General features: G+C 40.9%; 1 protein-coding gene across 2 annotated transcripts in view; it reads right to left on the bottom strand.

Moving 5' to 3' along the window:
• Positions 1–17,027, bottom strand: part of EPB41 (erythrocyte membrane protein band 4.1) — a 165,306-nt gene that overhangs the window by 133,952 nt on the left and 14,327 nt on the right. Inside the window, exon 1 of one of the 2 annotated variants that reach the window (XM_050932489.1) lies at positions 14,195–14,309. The exons of the other annotated variant lie outside the window; for it this stretch is intronic. The gene's annotated coding sequence lies outside the window, so the exon portion shown is untranslated. Of the gene's footprint in view, positions 1–14,194; positions 14,310–17,027 lie in introns of those variants that run through there. 2 annotated transcript variants of the gene reach the window in all.

The raw sequence follows: 17,027 nt of genomic DNA, 5'->3' as shown, positions 1-17,027 counted from the left end.
GCCTTTTGAGTACTTCAACCAGATACATTATTTAATCCCAGCTTCTTTAAATCTCTGCTCTAACCCACAACAAACACTGTCCTTCAAGAGGAGGTTGAAATGACATGATTACTCCCACTGCTACAGTTAAGAGGATTGAGCGGTGAAGTGTTTATAAGGTAGGGGAGGAGTAAGCAGAAGAACAGCTTTAGATCGTTACAAATAAATTGGAAACAATACAGAAAAGAAATACACAAAGTTAGAAATTTTTCTGATGAATGTCTTAAATCAGAACAAGCTTTTTCTACAACGTCCTAGATTTTAGATACAACTTTCTCTTAAAAATAGAAAAATGTCGTGTAGTTCAGAAGCATGGAGCTATTCTCCCATAAGAATCTACTTACAAAAGCATAACGTTTTTAAAGATATAAAACAAAGGCCATTAAGAAAGAAATGGAACAGTTACTGTGTCCCCAATCATCCGAACTTTGCTTTTAATATATCTTTACTAACTCAATTAAAACCCGTGGGGGGGGGGGGAGTGAGTACTTGTGAAACAAGCAAACTTACGTGAGGTATTTGGGTTCTTGTCTTCAAAAATGGATAATTGTGTTGGTCTCTTTTGAAAATAATTTCTGTACTAGGATGAGAAAGTTCCCATGCCATGGTCTGGAGACTCGTAGGGTACACGGTGTTTTCTATTGTACTAACTGTGGAACTATTAAATCTTCTCTCTTTGAATTTGTCAGTAGAAAATAGATATAGTATACAATTTTACATCATCATGTCAGCTCCAGCAAGTCCTCATCGAGATGGATTTCCTCGCATGTAAACGTACCAACAAAGAGAAAGCAACTGCTTTGTCTCACATATTTACATAATCCACAACAGACCTCGTGGCAACAAAAGTCTTTTGGAGCAAAATGGGAAGAGATTTAAACTTCGGATCAGTTTTTTGTTTGCGTTAAGATCAACTCCATCCCACTCTATTAATATTCAGTACTGAGGTGCTTCCTGGTTTGGGGTCAATAAGCACTGAACCTCCAGCACTCCACACTGAAGTTTATTTCAACAGCATCCTAGCAAGGGCCAATTTCAAACTTTTGGTTTTCAACTAGTGCCTGATACTTTCCAAACAATGTATTTCCTCACAAAGAATTCACCTCCCACTGAAAGATGCCCACTCTGATAGGATTACACACTATGGCAAGGCCCTCTCTAAAAAGCTTGTAACCAGCTTCCAATACAGGTTCACGCTGTTAAGAGACATACAAATATTTCCTAGCTTTTCCTTATCAGTGTTGCCATCTTCTGCAATTTTAATCATAAATCTCATGATATTTTGTCATTTTCTTAAAAGCCCCAGCTCCAAAACTCTCACGATGATGGGCAAATCTCAGTTTCATTAAATCAGTTTCTAGCCTTCATGCTTACGCTGAAGTACTTGGAAATGTGAGCACTAAAAGCTCAAAAACAGATCTCAAATAAGAGATCTCAAATAAGAACCCCAGTTTGGTTTAAAAATTAGATTTTAAACCAATCATAATTTTTTGGGTCCCGACTCATGATTTTTGAATATTCAGCTGCAAGTAGTGTTGCTAACCCCAAATCCAAAATAGACTTTGAAAGCTTACGAAAGTATCGCACAACATGGGCAACAAAATGGCAGATGAAATTCATTGTTGATAAATGCAAAGTATTGCACACGAGAAAACATAATTCTACCTATACATACAAAATGATGGTGTTTGAATTGGCTGTTACCACTCAAGAACAATCTTGTAGTCATGGATAGTTCTCCAAAAACATCTACTCAATGAGCTGCGGAAGTCAAAAAAGATATCAATATTAGAAATCTCTAGGAAAGGGATAGAAAAGACAACAGATTTTCTGTCACGATATAAATCCATGGTACCCCCACATCTTGAATGCTGTGCACAGTTCTGGTCACCCAATCTGAAAAAGATATTAGAACTGGAAATGTCCAGAAAAGGGCAATAAGATTATTAGGGTTATGGAACAGCTTCCATATAAAGACAGACTAAAAAGACAGACTATTCAGCCTAGAAAAGAGACAGCTAAGGGGGAAGACATGATAGAGGGATATAAAATCATGAACGGTGTGGACAAAGTGAATAAGGAAGTGTTATTTACTCCTTCAAGTAACACTAGAACCAAGGGTCACCCAATGAAATTAATAGGCAGCAGCTTGAAGACAAATATAAGGAAGTATTTCTTCACACAACACAGTCAACCTGTTGAACTCGTTGCCTAGGTATGCGAAGGCCAAAAGTATTATTGGGTTCAAAAAAGAATTAATAAGTTCATGGAGGATAGGACCATCAATGACTATATTAGTCAAAATGGTCAGGAACACAACCCTATGCACCCAGTGTCCCTAAACCGCTAGCTACCCAAAGCTGGAACTGGAGGACAGGGGATGGATCACTCGATAATTGCCCTGTTCTTTCATTCTCTCTGAAGCATCTCGCATCAGCCACTAGACAGAAGACAGGATACTGGGCTAGATGGAATATGGGTATAACCAATTACGACCCTTCTTAATAGAGCAAAATGAATGTTAAACCTGTTTGTTTGTTTTTTTAAAAATACACCAACATAACGCTGTCCTCAGGAGCCAAAAAATCTTACCGTGTTATAGGTGAAATCGCATTATATCTAGCTTGCTTTGATCCACCGGAGTGCACAGCCCCGCTTCCCCCCACCCGGAGCGCTGCTTTACTGCATTATATACGAATTCGTGTTATATCAGGGTAGAGGCGTACTAACAGTAGTTACACATATTTCAAACTTGGGGGACAGGAGGGAAGAGAAGGGCAGTGCATCCAAAACATTAAAACTGATATGTAACGCTACAGTGTGTTAGGAGACAGTTTATATCAAAGACTCTCTACATAATGTATTGATCTGTGCTGTATGTTAACCCAGATTGGGGGACACTGTTTAAACTGGTTCTTTCATAACAGTACTAGCATTAGATAGAATTTTGATTTAAAAAAAAGGTTACCTGTTACATCATATACTATACAGTTTAATGAGACAGGCATATTACTATACATAACGTTTAAAACCCTACACAAGCATTTAAACACAGCACTACCCAGTATTAGTTCCCATCCAAGTTAAAAAAAACATTAGGCAAATTGACTAAATATTACTTTGGTATAAGCTCAAATCTGCCTCATTTTTTAACTTTCACTTTAGGTTTTGGCTCATTTCCTAACCTTTTCCTTCCTACGCATCCCCAAACTGACCTCTGAAATCCCATAGGAAGTCATGGAAATTTCTTAAATTCTTAGCTATAAACAGTTTGATCCATGCCAAGACAGGACTGCAAATATTCAAAGAACTTTCCTATTCGTTGTGATTTTTTTATGCAAGTTAGAAATCACATTATACCGCCCAATTAGAAATTCAGTCATATTAATGAATCATGAATTGTCAGTAGCTGAATGCTGTTATTTTAACAAGGGTTATAAGCATAGAAATCATATTCCTTTTTAGCATGTATACGTGCGGCTAAGGCAGCAGACTATTTTACTGAAAACCACAAGGTAGTTCCAGGCCTGCAGCAAACTCAGGACTCTTGCAGCCACGACTGGTGAAGATCAACAGAGTCTTGCAGAGAAGGGGGCAGGAGGAAGAGGTAAAAGAGAGTCAACAGAGGGAGGGCAAGTAAGCGCACTGTGCTGTTTTCAAAAACACGCCATCCTAGCAGTTTAAATATATATAGTGGATTTAGAAGCCTCTTGGAATGTACATTATGATGGAAGAGAACTCTTGCCCTAGACAAATAAAAGAGCTCATATATAAAAATCTTAGCAAATAAATCCCTATGTTCTGCTAAGACACCACAGAATATACAATATAGTAGGATTCCCACATTCAAGCATGCAGTTACAGACTGAGGGTCCTCTTACTTCAATGCCCGTTAGCTTTATGTTAAAAATTTAACAAACGTCAACGATGCACTCTGCTCTGAATAAAACTCACCTTGCCCTGAAGAGTTGATCTAAACAAGGAGCTTACCATCTAAAAAGGAATTGTGTGTGTGTGCGCACGCAACACTTAGGGATTTTTAATGTGAAAAACAAGAGAATCTGGGGAGGCGGGGAAGAGATCAAAATTGACATACACTACAAGAAAGAACAAAATTAAGTGACCTGAAGCTGAATGGAAACTAAAGTTTAAAAGAAAGAAAACAGCCACACAATAAGTAATTTTCTGTGAACTGGCTAGAAGTAATTGAAAATGTCAACTTGTCTTTTCTACACTGGCACACGAATTAGGTCAAACCAGCAGCAGCAACGTTAAGTAGTGCAAGCAAACAATCCGTGGGAAGTCAGTGGTTTTGTCTCGTCAACCTCTGGTTTGACGGCCCTGGCTCTACGGTTCACATTCACTGGTATAATCACAAATGTTGATTCAATTGGTATCAGAAGGCTATGAAGAGGTCTACAGGAAATCTCATTTCAACTTGGCACTGCATAGTAGGACAAATCCACTTTGGTCTAATTCTGATATACTTCTGTCAATAAATAAATAGAGCACATGACCTCTCTCCCTTCTCAGCAAGGAATTTAAGATCCGGATTCCCAGTATATTTTCCCTTCCATTGAGAAGTGTACAAATTAACATAATCATTGTGTGGGAGAAAATTACTATCAACGAAGTCTTTAATAATCTGCCATAGAGGTAAAGTTACAAATATGTGGAAAATATTTCCATAGCGTTTGAAAGCTGATGCAGATAGTGCTTTGCTGTAACAGAAGGGCAACCTTTGGGGATGATGGCTTTTAAAAGCCTGTCACGTTCTGAGCTAAGAAATGAAGTGAAAGAGATTTATTAGATCATCAGTCCAGCTCATTACTAGTCTCTAGGATAAGTCATCTCTACAGTGTATTCACTCCTCGGTGTTTTATTACAAAGCCACAACAGCAACCGTATAGCTAATGTTAAAAAATAACTCGTTATTATAATCCCAGTTCTGGCACAATACATCAATTTTTGCCAAAGCCATATCAGTTGTCTGAAAGTTTTCGGGGGGGGGGGGGGAGGGTCTTTTACCATGGAAGATTCTCCTTCCTACCCACTCTCCCCCATTTTGTATCATTTCGACTATCTAAGTGTGATCAAATTTTAACAAATCCTGATAATGCATTTTTGTAATCTGTCCCTTTTTGGAACACAATCTCTCAAAAGGCAGTTTGGCCCAGGAACTCCAGATCTGGCTTATTCTAGTGTCCTCACAGTCATTTGAGTATTTTCTGAAAAGTCAAAGGGTTAATTTCAGCTTTGCACCTATGAGAGCTGCAGTAATACAGACGAGAGAATGCCAGTGTTGTCAACTCTTACCATTTTAAGATCACAAATCTCACAATAGTTGGTGGGTTGTTTATTTTTTAAAGCTCCAGCTCCTGGCGTCTCATTACTACTTTTCCTTTTAAAAATTAAGTTTCTAGCCTTCATAGCTGTGAAAAAAAGTTTGAAAACCATGAACTGGCAATTCAAACAGCAAAATGCATATTAAGATCATGATTATTTGGGACCTGACTCATGATTTTTGAATGCTTGGGGTTGGCAATACCAAGTCTCTCCGATAGCAGGACTCAAGTCACAGAGTGAAGAGATGTCAGTTATTTGGCTCATGGTGTACATCTGGCTCACTTGATGGATTTTTTTTGGGGGGGTGGTTGGATCACACGCAAGAAATGGGTCACATTTTCAGCTCTGAAGCACCCTGAGATCACGGATCTTGTCTAAAATTCGGTAGTAAGCTCTTCCACGCAGGGACTGTGTCGTCTTGTGTTTTTATATGGCACCCAGCATGGTAGGGCGCCTTTGCAACAATACAAAATATTTAATATTAAAGAATAATCATGCCTTCCCTGGAATAAACAATCAGCTGTTCCTTTTCATTTCCTGCAATTGGCAACTGGTCAGGTTCTCCACCAGCACAGGGTTAGAACAGATAAAAGAGAAGAGGTGTTTGGTTTTTTTAAAAAGATTACAGGTGCAACTTTAAATAAATGCAATAAATAAAAATTGCTAATCTCTTTTTAGATTCACAGTTATCTTAATTCCATTTAAGTAGTAATTTGTCTGAGAATTCAAATTAGTTTTAAATGCTGTGCAGGGGGAGGGAAGTTGACATCGGTAGGAAGGTTACCACCACTTCCCTTGGGAAATTTTTCCACAGCCTAGTGGATCTTGCTGTATTAAGTGTATCCTGATATTCAGCCTACATTTTCTTTTATTCATATACATCTGAGTAATTACATTTGATCAATTAAATCCCTATTTATGAACTTAGCTTTTGAGTAAGTTAAGTCAGTATCCTATGCTTCTCATTTTGCATGAAATCACTCTTCATTTCATCAGTTTGCTCAGCATATGATAGGAGACAGACTACGTAAGCAATCAAGGAGAAAATAACAAAGGGCTATAGCAACAAAAACTAGAAAAGAACAAACACTCAGTAATATTAACAAACCTCCAAAAATTAAGTTTTGAAAAACTCGCTTTGCACTGAAGCACATCCCCTGGCCTGATATATCATTTCATGAGCTAACCCATTAAAACACTGACCTTTCATGGATTACGGGGCCAAACTATCAAAGAGTTCAATTGTCTATGAACAGATTATCTACCCTCTGAAGAACAAAAGAAATTTTCCCCTCTTACAATACAGCTTGAAAGCATTAAAATTCACAAATGGCCACCACTAAAACAAAGCATACAATTTATCATGGCATCTGTAGTGCTGCTTATGCTTAATGCTGCAAATACCACTGTAGGGCCAACAGTCACAGAGCACCAAATGTTGACAAAATAACACCACATGGTAACCAGCATAAGTCTGTAAATTTTAGAAATAGTCTCACTTCTCAAAGAAATTATACCAGTAAAGTAGCTAGCACAATGGGCCCTTATCTTGGTCAGGTAACAGCTTTACTGCATCTGATTTCTAAGAAACCTAGCTTAGATTTTTTTTTAAATTACCAAGTTTATCAGTGTTTATTTTCAAAATCATGCCTTTTGCACTTAAGTGTTCAATTTTCATGTCTCTTTTTAATAGATTGCAGAGAAATTCTGCTAAGAACCTTGTTATTGCAACAACAGGAGGTTCTAACCATAAACACCAGCCTCCTAAACCAAAAACACAAGCAGACAGTTTTGCTGAAATTACAAATGTATCTCAAACTAGAGGTCAAAGCTCAACTGTGCAAGATTTGTTGAAATAAACCTGAAAATAACTTTTAGGGCCAGCTAGGGGGACCAGTAATAAAACAGAGACAGAAGAACCGTACTACAAGCAATCACTGTGGCTGCTGTATTAATTTATCCCTCAGTAAAAATGAGCTTATTCTGGAGAGAAACTAAATACTTACTTACTTGGTAGAACTGCTACCCTTATAAAATGTCTCAAGAATTGTTACACAGACTTCTAAGGCAGTGTTTCCCTACCAAAAATAAAATAAAGAAATCTCTAACTGTTATGGTTCGCAACAAAAAACAACTTTCAAGATATGGTGAGTGTAATTACTGAAGTAGTGTCTGCCTAAGTTTGTAGAGAGACTGAAACAATAGTGCTAAGAGGTGAGCTGCCCAGTTGTTTAAATGGATTCTCACTCAGATGCCAGCCATGTCGTCTTAAATCAAGCGGTTCTCAACCAAGGGCACATGTACCCCTGGGGGTATGCAGGTGTACCCCCTGGAACATCAACTCCTCTGGATATTGGCCTAGGTTAGAAAAGGCTACATAAAAAAGCACTAGCAAAGTCAGTACAAACTAAAATTTCATACAATGACTTCTTTATACAGCTCTATATACTATACATTGAAATGTAAGTACAATATTTATATTCCAATTGATTTTATAATTATATGGTAAAAATAAGAAAGAAATTTTTCAGTAATAGCATGCTGAGACACTTTAGTATTTTTATGTCTGATTTTGTAAGCAAGTCACTTTTTAGTGACTTGAAGGTATGCAAGACAAATCAGACTCCTGAAAGGGGTACAGTGGACTGGAAAGATTGTGAACCACTGTGACAACACTTAATTTTTTTCCCCCACAGTTTACCAAAGCCTTTAAGAGGCAGAAGATGATGTAAGATATGTAGACTTTAAAAGAAAAACAAAAAACCCTTGGCTGGGTCAGAGATGAAAAAAAACAGAAAAGACACATTTTACAAGTTTGAGAAAAACACTGTACTAGTTTGTCATTGTGGAATTTAAAAACAAACAAACTAAATAACCTGAGATAATGACTACTGAAGGATAACCCGGTGGTATGTGTTCATACATATGATGCTAGCACCTTCTGTTCTTGTATTCTTCAGAGTTTTTTATGTGAATGGCTGTATCTCCACTCTGTGCATTGCCTGGATGGAGCCACAAGTTCTATCTGTAGTTAAGGTATAATAAAGCAGTGGTCAGAAATTTTCTGACCAAAAAAAAAAAAAATGGTGATTCACTGAAATTTTGCATGGGAATGTTGCTTTCGATAAAATTCCAACGGAAACCCAGCAGGTTTCTAATGGAACTCAGTCTGCACGACAGATTTTAACTTTAACTTTAGAATTCCCATTCCACAGGGAATTTCAAAGTTTAAAAAAAAAAATCATTCTGAAATGGAAAAAAAAATTAGTTTTGGAATCTCCTGTCCCCCCCTCCCCCCCCAAGAAAAGGAAGTTTCTGTTTCTGGCCAGCTCTAGTTTAAGCCAAGTTCTGCTCTCAGTCACCCTAGTATAACTACAGAACACTGATTTCAATGGAGTTCATCTAAACTTACAGCAGACCACAGAATCCCACTATCACAGGATAATTATAAGCATGTAGCAGCTGCTGGGAAGTGAGAAAACATCAGTGAGGTGGGAAAAGCTTGGAGTAGACAGAGAAAAGTCTGGCAACATTGCATTTTCTGGAGTGGGGACTTGCAATGTTCACAGCATACAAACATAGATGTTAGATAAAAATATAAAATACTCTTGCTGGAAGGTTGCAATATAAACTCCAGAACTTCAACACACAAGGGCGGGGCGGGGGGAGTGGAGACTGGCAGCCTAAGGCAGAGAGGCACAATTTTCCCCACCGACTTCAAAATGGCTCTTTCCAGGCAAACTCTGATCACATGCTTTGCTACACATGCTTTGCTAGCCTGCAAGCAGGAATAGGACTAGGACCTTCTTCCCCATGCACACTCTAAAGTGATGGCTTGCAATTCCAACACAGTCCTCAATACACCCCAAAATTACGCTCATATAGGGAGGACATTTTTTGGAGGAGGTTCTTGAGATACCTTGACAAGCCAGCAAGTAGTGACACCTCCACACCCGCTCAACTGAATGCTTAGTTTTCTGGGCCCTGTGTGCCATTAACTGGGTAAGCCTGGGAAGCAAAATTCAGTCCTCAAGTGTTGCCACTTCCTCATCTTCCTCCTCAGGAGTCTCAACTTATGCCCCTCCCCCATTTCTACATGACCTTAGAAACCCAAAGTTCCATCCAACCAATCCCCAATCTCCCATTCAGCACTGAGCTGTTGGCGCCGTCTCCGATCAGCCCATGTTGCCAGCCTCCATCCCCTGCTTATTACATCTTCAAACCACCACCCTCATGCTTCCTCCCATGCTGTCCCTCACACGTGGGAGGCTCTCCCTGTACACAGCTCAAAGCTACTTCTTGTCCTCCTTCATAGCCCTCCTCAAAACTCTCCTTTGCTGTGATGCCTAAAAAAAGGGGGTCAGCCATTAGGGTGCTAGTGTGCAGGGATCACTAGGCATCATGGGGGCCAATTCTGTCTCATTGTTTCGTGGCACTCGCTCATCTGTTTTTGTCCATCTGTTGTCTCTTATACTTTGTAAGATCCCTGAGGCAGGAACCACCTATTTGTACAGCACCTAGTGCAATGAGGATCTACTCCATAACTAGGGCGTCCATGGCAATACAAAACAACAATGAAGCACTCTCTCTCTCTCTCTCTCCCTCTGAGACCTTACAAATGGTTTCACCAGAAGCATGGAGTTACAGAACACTCTCTACATCGCCCTCCCTTCCTCCTTAGCAGGTATAAAGTGGAGATTAGTTTACTGCTTTTCCTATTCTTTTTACATCTAATGCTAAGATATAAAGCAGCAAGGTTTATAGATGGAAAGATAACATGAGCTGTCTGATTTCCCTACTGGGTGAGGTCAATACTGTCCCTGTTCCAGTGAAACTATGCCACGCACATTTTTCTCTTTCCCATCATTAACAAGATACTGTTTAGCCTTCTAAGCTTCTTGCTTGTCCAAGACTAAGACCCACAGCATTCAGTGAAATAATGTCTATTACCAGCAAAGCCTGCTAAGTTGCTTGTTTCCATGCAGCACCCCTTTGAGAAATTTGTGGCAAACATTAATGCTGGCAAATTGCTACATGCTGTGCCACATGGGACATGTAAATATCACGAGGTAGCTCCCCATGCTAGCGAGCGGAAGTGACGAATACTCGTTCCTATAAAGGAGGATGGACCAGTGGTCTTGTTCAGATTCTAAATTATTTTAAAGAGAAATTCCCTTCAGTGCAGAAAGCCAACACAAGGTTTACCCTTCATTTACATCCACAAGCATGCAGCAGTGTAAGCAAGACCAGAATCAGCCCCACCGTTTGCTAGACACGTCTTTTAAAATACCATGTTCTCTCATGTCTTTCTGTGTTGTACCTAATATGCTTCCTGGGCCAGGGCCTGTTTGGCACACTGTATATATTAGTGCTGCTATGATACAATATAGCTATAAAATAATCCACAAGCTACCCAAAATGGGTAGCAAAAGTACAGCTGAAAGCCAAAAAACAACCCCCCAAACTCCTCCCACACACGACACAAAATTAACCCACTAATTAAACAGATGAGACCTTCCCTCCCTCTGGCCCTGGAGGCAGCTACATCCAAGGTCTGCTGAGGATGTCAATAGGAGAAAGTCACAAATATGGAGGTCGGTCACATGAGGAAGTCCAGCCATCATTCCTGGAGAACAAGTCCCAGAAGCAAAAGCATCCCAGCAGAGTTTAAGTGCTCTGATCAAAACAAGTTCGGAGCTACTGAGCAGTTGGCTATAGCCCTGACTTTCAGAGGTGCTCAGCTCCCACCAAGTCCAACAATCCAAACAGAAATATCCTTGATGTAGCATTTTGCTTTCACTGCTTCCTCAAGGAATCTAGTGTTTAGTGCTTATATTTTTATTTACTAGGAGATGACCATTTAGGGGGAGGAGGGAATCTCTCAGTGGTTTGAGCATTGGCCTGCTAAACCCAGGGTTGCGAGTTCAATCTTGAGAGGTCCATTTAGGGATCTGGGGCAAAAATCTGTCTGGGGATTGGTCCTGCTTTGAGCAGGGGGCTGGACTCACTAGATGATCTCCTGAGGTCCCTTCCAACCTGGATACTCTGTGATTCATTATACCTTACCTAAAGTCACAAACCCTCTTGACCATGAGTGTCATTTTGAAAGAGAGCCCATAACATCACTCGCCTGGTTATTAAACCCAATCTGCTTTCATGTTCCCTTTGCATTCCTCTCAAATGCTTCTTCAGTGACTGGCATTTCTGCATCAGCAAGTACCCAGATACATGCAGCCGTTTGGCTCTGGATTTCTGCTGTCCTACATCCCACTTCCTTGTAGAAGAGAGCAACCATTACTAGTGGTGAATTTTGTTCAACACTTCAGAAGAATTTAAAATAATCAGATAAAACACCACTTAAGCACCAAAATCTACAGTCCTACACCGTCACCTCTGTAAGGTACCGGAGTGCACAGAAAGACAGCTATGCCAAAAAGAGAGAGGCTCATGCAAGGGGCTTTCATAAATTAACACTAGCAGTTCCAGACTGTGCTCTACAGGAATTCTTGAGGAACGCAGGGTCAGATTTCACATGTAACTGCTGAAGCCAATGGCATCAGACTGGTAGGAGGTTAGAGAGGCCCATAAAAACTGTTTATGGTACAGTACAAAATTAGCGCAAGACGCTGCTCAACTAAGAAGCAGAGACCAGAAGGCACTGTACTGGCACTACTCCCTCCCTAGCTCTCTGCCTGTGGTTTGCATGCTCGTTTGTTACTTTTATAGTGAAGTGCTGCTCACCTGTCTGCAGACCTGAGACTGAGAATCCTGGGGTGGCTTCCTCTCCAATCCTACTGGTCCCTTGCAGGGAGATCTCCTACATAATTGCAGCACTGATTCACCACCACCATTTTTAGGGGGAGTTTCCAGAAGGAGGGGTATGGGGAGAAAGTGTTCTCTTTTCCTAGTGCAAAACAATTCTTACTAACAAGTGCATTATTTCAATGGCAAGAATACAAAGCAATCCTGGCTGGCAAGAACAGCCTACTGATAAAGATGCTTTAATAAAAAGATATCCAGAAATAGCAACAAACTCATTCTCATTATCCAAAACCATGAACACACATTTCACTTCACTTCCTATTTCCTCACCACCACACAGACTCCATATGCAAAGCCTGCAATTGCATAACGAACAATGCACCAAAGGATAAGCCAGGAGAGCCAACCCAGTTTCCTTTCAACTGAAAGAGATCAGTGTTTTTAAAAGAGGCATATGGACCATTTATTTCCGCTCACTAGCAGTCTAACGAAGCATGTACTCACCCAGAAATGAGTCAACCGGACGAAGCCCACAGGTGAGGTGCCATAATCCATTGGAGGACAGGACATGAAAATGAAGGGAGGGAGAGAAAAGACATCAGTTAATAAGGAGTTCCAGCTTTTAAAAAGACAACCACACCCACAAAAATCTGTTAAACCACATAGCCAAGTGCTCATACCTATATGTTTTTACATACACTCTCCAAGAGTGTTCACTTGACTTTTCCAGGAGTGGAACAGATGGCTGAACCAGGGGTTCATATTGGCCTATTTCTTGTTAGTGTGCAAAGATATAGAAAAAAATAGCTGTGTTAATTAAGGCAGATAATCCTGCATATGGGGATGCGGAGTCCTGTGTTTTATCACCGCTAATATGATTCACAGAGCATCTCGGATGATGATAATCACACACATGCACAGAGTGCAGATTTCAGGTCACAAATATGAAAACAAAAAAGACTCAAAGCGCCAAGAGCCTGACTGAGCTAGAGAAATGTTGAGACTGAATTTGGAGACTGAAAATTGGGGCGTACTTCACTTCTCTTCATGCTGGGTCTGGGTAAGCCTGAAAAAGATCAGTTATGTAAAGGCAAACTCCATCAGGCATGGGGGTGGGGAGACTGAGTGAGACTCCATCCCAAATCCAAATGAGTTTTGACTGAGCCCCCTAGTGGGCTTTAAAAAACAAACAAACACAAAACACATTTACTTCTTAATAAATTAAGACTTCTTCATAAAACCTCTAAATCCTAATCCTCTCCACACAGAAACATTAGCCAAATACATAGGGATTAAAAAACAACTGTTGCCCTATAAGGCACAATGCACTATCACTACCCGCTACTGCTCCCCTTCCTTCACCCTTTGTCTGTATGCTCTTCAGGGCAGAGACTCAGGATGCGTAGTGCTCAGCACACCATTTGGACTATGGATCAGAGGGGGAGCCGTGTTAGTCTGGATCTGTAAAAAGCGACAGAGTCCTATGGCACCTTATAGACTAACAGATGTATTGGAGCATGAGCTTTCGTGGCTGAATACCCACTTCGTCAGATGCATTTGGACTATATAAATACACCCCTACCCCGATATAACACTGTCCTCAGGAGCCAAAAATCTTACCGCCGTATAGGTGAAACCGCATTCTATCGAACTTGCTTTGATCCACCAGAGTGCGCAGCCACGCCCCCCGGAGCGCTGCTTTGCCGCGTTCTATCCGAATTCATGTTATATCGGGGTAGAGGTGTACTGATACAGCCACAATTGGTCACTTAGGCCACCAGAGTCTATGCACATTTCTCTGGACAATCAAGCAAACAGAGGCATCTTTAAACTATTGTTTTAACATGCACTGGCACCATTTACCTTCTATTTTGTTCTATAAGGCCATGGCTACACTACAGAGCTATACTAAACTAGCAAAGCACTCAGGGTGTGGATGCGGATTATAACAGCAGAACTGTGCTTTTACTGACACATCTTATTCCAGCCACACACACACCCCCAAATCAAGACAAGCTGTATCTGCCAGGGTAAGCAGCATCTGTACTTGGGGTTTTTGCCAGCACAGCTATATTAGTCAGGGAATCACACCTCTTCACAATGCGGGCCAAGGGACTTACTGGCTGCCGCTTCCAGCAACTCTCATTGGCCCAGAGCAGCAACCTGCGGCCAGTGGGAGCCGCAATCAGCCGGACCTGCGGACGGGGCAGGTAAACACACCAGCCTGGCCCGCCAGGGGCTTTCCCTACAGAAACGGCAACCCTTGTTTGAGAAACCCTGATCAAGATGGTAGCAAGTGATGCCAAGTCTGCCTATACTTAAGAGGTGATCAAGTGCAATGGCCTAATTTCCCACTGCCTACCTTTGATTTATCGGATCTAATCCATCACCACACAACAGGGACATACTGTTAAAAGTCCAAAGCTCACTGCAAAATGTTACAGATGGATCTCACAAAATTGGGTGACTGGGCAACAAAATGGCAGATGAAATTCAATGTTGATTAATACACATCAGAAAACAATCAACTATACATACAAAATGATGAGGTCAAATTAGTTGTTACCAATCAAGAAAGATCTTGGAGTCATTGTGGATAGTTCTTTGAAAACATCCGCGCAATGTGCAGCAGCAGTCAAAAAAAGCTAAACAGAACGTTAGAAACCATTAGGAAAGGGATAGATAATGGGACAGAAGGTATCATAATGTCACTATATAAATCCATGGTACGCCCACACCTTGAGTAGTGAGTGAAGTTCTGGTCACACCACCTCAAGAGAGAGATATTAGAATTGGAGAAAGTACAGAGAAGGGCAATAAAAATGATTAGGGTATGGAACAGCTTCCATGTGAGGAGAGATTAAAAAGATTGGGATGGTTCATCTTAGAAAAGAGACAAAGGGGAGACATGCTTGAGGTCTATAAAATCATGAATCGTGTGGAGAAAGTGAATAGGGAAGTGTTATTTACCCTTTCACACAACACTAGAACGAGGAGCCGCTCAATGAAATTAATAGGCAGTAGCTTTAAAAAACAAACAAACATAAGGCAGTACTACTTAACACAACACAGTCAACCTGTGGAACTCATTGCCAAGGGATGTTGTGAAGGCCAAAAGTATAACTGGATTCAAAACAGAATTGGATACATTCATGGAGGACAGGTCCATCAATGGCTACTAGCCAAGATCACTAGGAACGCAGTCCCATGCTCTGGGTATCCGTAAATCTGACTGGCAGAAATTGGGATTGGATGACAAGATGGATCACTCAATAATTGCCCTGTTCTGGTCATTCTCCTTGAAGCCTCTGGTACTGGCCACTGTCAGAGACAGGATACTGGGCTAGATGGACCATTGATCTGAACCAGTTATGGCCATTCTTATCCTGCTTTGGTTTTGTACATCAGAAATTTAGATCTTGTCTAGCATTTTTATTTTTATTTTTTTAAAGACTATAGCCCACTGGAGAATTAGTGGGAAACCCTTACAAGTACCAAGAATGAAACCTGCACAATCAAGAGTCATCATCATTTTCAACCAGACTGTTAACACACTGCCTTTTTTTTTTTTTTAAATTAACATCTACTGAATTCAAGAGCCTGGCAAACACTTGGGAGAAGAGCTTTCCTTGTGAAAAATTAAACCTCCCTCCTCCTTCAGCTGAGGGCTGAGAAAGCTGCTCCTCTAGTTCTCTGGCTCTGTCAGCATAAATAAGGGAAGATAAGAATTGATGGGCCAGACCCTAACCCAGTGTAAACTGGCAGTGACATACTGATTTACACCATTTTAGGATATGGCCCAATAATCCGAAGGTAGTAAACAACCAGGCAGAGACCTTTGAAAATAAAATAAAGAGAAAAATTCCAGTTCTTAGTTATCCAGCATAAAGAAGCCCAACAGGACACATTTATTTTTCCCATACCTTTGCAGGTCACTTTCAAACCTAATTTAAAAGAGCCCGTGCATGGTTTGAATTCCTAAGCTATATTAGGAAGCTAACCACTGAGGCAGTAAGGCTGCTTAGAGTGGGGCTGCAATGCTACTCATTACTATGGTGACCAGGATTAAAAAGTATTTTAATCACAGTGTAAAAAAATACTCCCTTAGGGGCTGTACAATTTTGCGGGGAGCCTTAGAATAGTGACCTCAGCCCTCCAGCACCAGCTGTGACATTAGTAGCTAGGCTTCTATCTGTTCTGCATGGGAAGTCCACTGCTGCAATCTGTAACCGGGATGCTGTTCACAGCTGCTGTAATACGCTGTGGGACCCTGACCTGCTTTTGCAAGAACCTGGATGTAAAAGGGCAGGACTTTACATAGTTACTTGTTAACAGGCATCACAATCCAGAAATAAAAATGGGCAGGTACAAACCAACCTTCCGGTTTTCACTGTATACATCTCAGTTTGGTCTTCAACCCTCTTCCGAAAAACCTAGGATCATTATTTATATTGCGGTAGCACATAGAGGTGCCAGCTCCATTCCACTACATGCTATACACACACACGTAACAAAGAAGCAGTCTCTGCCTCAAAGAGTCACAATCTCTCATCTACATGGCAAGCCACTGCCCCGCAGGACGGGGCATGAATCGACAGAGCACCAGATGTACCACTATGTCCAAGCAAAGCATGCCAAGCCAAACTCCAGGACTTACACTGAATAGCAGTATTCACATGAGATGCTGCCATGCAGCAAGCTGCTGTGCTGTAGATTCACACCCTCACTTGCTGTGCAGCAACTTGCCATGTAGACAAGACCTCAGATACAGATCCTAAGACTCTAATTCTAATTCCAGGTGCGAGACCCTCCCAGTGAAGCAGGACAGAGGCAGTGAGCTCAACCCATGGAGTGGGAGCGGGGGGGAAGAGACACACACT

The sequence above is a fragment of the Gopherus flavomarginatus genome, chromosome 22, assembly GCF_025201925.1.
Source record: "Gopherus flavomarginatus isolate rGopFla2 chromosome 22, rGopFla2.mat.asm, whole genome shotgun sequence".
Classification (NCBI taxonomy): Eukaryota; Metazoa; Chordata; order Testudines; family Testudinidae; genus Gopherus; species Gopherus flavomarginatus.
Note: the sequence above shows the minus strand (reverse complement) of the source record. Positions and strands in the feature narration are given on the sequence as shown.